We start from the raw sequence: 3,602 nt of genomic DNA on the forward strand, positions 1-3,602 counted from the left end.
GCAGTGTGGTTCAGGAGATGAGGTATGGATTTCTGTCATTGTCTAAATCACACAAGTAATTTCATATTCTGCTTGACACTTCCGACTTGTCCAGATTGCAGGAAGCCCGTACTTAATGGACTCAATTCCCAGCAGCAGTGATAAGAAAACTTTGAAGAGGTGGTTTTTCATTGACAAAAGGGTCGGTTAAAAGATTCGGTACTCTTATACATCCAATAGTAAAAAGTCCCAACTGCGTAGCTGTCAATCGCAAAGTCAATATCAGCCAAATCCATATTGTTTCAATGGACTTGAATTCGACAAATGCCTCTCTAGTTCTAACGGATCCTTCGCCACTGAACAAGTCCAAATTGGGGATCCATTCTAGTTTGTTGCCTTACTCACAATCTGGGCCCTCATTCTCCACTAGCGTGCTAACAATTCCTAGAAAGAAGCCAGCGAAGCTTGATGATGTTCGATCCAACGGTTAGCTCGACGCAATGATGTCTTCTTCACCTCATAGGAAGAAGATTCTGAAGGAAGTAAACATTGGTGTTTCTTCCGATGATGCTGATGTTACTTACCTCTCTTGGGAGGTATGTTAAGACTTTCACCAAATTCACACCGGTCCATTAGTTTTGATGCAACGAATTCTATGTCTTTACATAATAATAATCAAGCTTCTTTCTTTGTCCAGATCAAGTATCCATCAGCTCTCAACTCCTTTCAGCAAATTATGAGGCAAGCAAGGAATAAACAGATAGTCATCTTCTTAGATTATGATGGGACTCTTTCTCCTATTGTTGATGACCCTGACCGTGCTTTTATATCCAATGAGGTAAATTCAAATCTCATATGAAACTAAGATGCTTATCTGTAGATATTCACACAAAATATTATATTATGCAGATGCACTCTGCTGTCAGGAATGTTGCAAAGTATTTCCCAACAGCTATCATCAGTGGAAGAAGACGTGACAAGTTAACTTTTTTGGTAATTTTATTAATGTTGATACCGTGTACTTTTTATATCTCTCTTCATTTGCAGTAGTGACTTGTGTCTTTATTGTTTCAGGTTTATGAGCTGGCAGGTCTAACCGAACTCTATCATGCCGGTAGCCATGGTATGGACATCATGCTGCCAGTCAAAAATATGTCGTCTACTATTATTTAGTCTAGGCATTCCAGAGTCTAGGCATTCCAGAGTCTTTTTCTTTTTGGATCAATTTATTTAGTCTAGGCATTCCACATGAAAGGTAATGACTTTATTTATCCTCATTTGTAGGTGGAGTAGATCAAGAAATAGAAGATGAAGGCAATGAAGATCTAGACTTTACTTAAGATGAATTTTAAATTGCTATAGATGAATGTTCTAGGAATCTTTTGTTGTCAACATTTTGAAACTTACTATCTTGAAATGTATTAAATTTATGCACTTGGGCTAGAACATTTACTTTTATGTATATATATATATATATATATGAGCTATATTTATGTTTTAAACGAGCTGTTACAATAGTCTACCAGAACCGTTGCAATAGGACACAAATGGCGTTCCATTAGAATGCAAACCGTTCCAATAGATCCGGTAAACTGTTCCAAAATGCCCTCTAAACCGTTCCAATAGGTATTTAAAACCGTAGCAATACAAAAACAACCGTTACAATAGCTTAAAGAGACCGTTGTTATATCCATAAATAAACAGTAACAATAGCTTACGAAAGTGTTGCATTAGATAATATGGTAACGGTTATGAGCCGTTGCATACACGTTATAGTAACGGTTTAAACCGTCCCAATTGGAAGGAATAATTGCTCCAATAGAGAAAGGGAAAACCGTTGCGATAGACGTCTCTATAGCAACGAAGATGAAAACCGTTCCAAGAACCGTTCCAATAGCTCTATCGGCACGCGAGCGGATGTGACGGCCTGTAAACCGTTCCAATATCGCTACGACAATGGTTTATCTACCTACTGGAACGGTTTTCCATGCGTTACCGTAGATCAATTTTTCAGTAGTGATAAGTGTTTAAAAGCACTTTTTTACTTTATTCAAACACTACAAAATGACTTAAAGTAATTTTAGCTTAAAAACACTTAAAATAAGCCAACCCAAACGGCCTCTCTGTCTTTTGGCCGTCGGACTATGCTTTGAAAACTCATTTTAAATTATAAAAAGTAAGAGAAATATGAATAGGACCTTCTTGCATGAGGGTTGTGCTATAAGAGAAATATGAATAGGACCTTCTTGCATGAGGGTTGTGCTAGAAGTAATCTACATATCACCATTTAAGCAATTGAAGCGAATTCTTCAACGTATGGCTGGATACACCCAGAGGCAGAGGCCGGATTTAAAGTTTATGGGTAGGAATGGCAATAGGGCGTGGGAGGGGCGGGTTTGGCAAAACCAACAAAAATTTCAACCCGCCCCGCATTGTTATTTTTTCAGTTTTCAACTCGCCCCGCCCCGCTTGGACCCGCCCCTCCCCACTTATTTTTTTTCTTTTTTCTTTAATTTTTTTTTAAAAACAAAACAACAACAACAACAACAACAACAACATACCCAGTAAAATCCCACTAGTGGGGTCTGGGGAGAGTAGAGTGTACGCAGACCTTACCCCTACCCCGAAAAGGGTAGAGAGGTTGTTTCCCAGAGACTCTCGGCTCGACAGAGCTTTTTTAAAAACAAACTAGTTTGATATTTTATTATTTTATAAAAAGGAGAGTTTAATAGAATCACATAAACATAAAACTGAGAGAGTATTACGCTCATCTTCCAAAATAAATGGGTTACTATCATTTCCTATAATATGATATCTTGACTTATGTAATATCATTTTGGTGAGACTTATGAAAATTGATTAATTTTAAATCAAATTAGTATTCGTGCTAGTGAGAAAAAAGGTATGCCAAAAAGGTTAATTTCTCAGACAGAACAACGTGAAGACATGGTCTCTGTTTCGGAGAAACTGTAGCTGACTGGTCCACTCCAATGTATCTGCGCCGCATTAAACCCGCAAACCTGCCCCGCTTTAAAAATTTTAAAAACTGTTTTAACCCGCCTCGCTCTCCCTCCCGCCCCATTGCCATCCTTATTTATGGGTTCTGATTTGCAATCGAACCCATAGTTCGATAGTTACTGCTAGGTCAATCTATATGAAATACATGTATATCTTACGCGAAAGTGAATCCTACCCCCAACTAGAATTAAGTGTCGGGTACTGTACGAGAATCAAATTCTACCCCTGCTAGAATTGAGTGTCGGGCACTATACGAGAACCAACTAGCATGACTAGGGTATTAGCTTGCAACAACCTCCTATTACAGCTGCATGTATGTTTAATCGCACAACTTAATTTCTAACAAGATCAAATTACAATCACAAAAAAGATTGTCATATGTTATTATGCAACTCGTGATTTAAGCATTGATACATACAGTTCAACTCCATAATTGAGATCAATTCTCGTTTCTACTGGTTATGAGACTCTCTAATACCTAAAGGACATCGTCATTTGCATAATTACAACGTCCTGATTTCAGTAGTTTAAGTAAATTCGTATTTGCTCTTTCAATATCTGAAGAAAGTAAGGAGATGTTGGCTGTCACGGCCCAAATCCCATAA

General features: G+C 37.9%; 1 pseudogene; it reads left to right on the top strand.

Moving 5' to 3' along the window:
• The first annotated feature begins 105 nt into the window (after positions 1 to 105).
• LOC109220423 lies at positions 106 to 1,422 on the top strand (annotated as a pseudogene).
• The last annotated feature ends 2,180 nt before the right edge of the window (positions 1,423 to 3,602 follow it).

The sequence above is a fragment of the Nicotiana attenuata genome, unplaced genomic scaffold (genome assembly GCF_001879085.1).
Source record: "Nicotiana attenuata strain UT unplaced genomic scaffold, NIATTr2, whole genome shotgun sequence".
Classification (NCBI taxonomy): Eukaryota; Viridiplantae; Streptophyta; class Magnoliopsida; order Solanales; family Solanaceae; genus Nicotiana; species Nicotiana attenuata.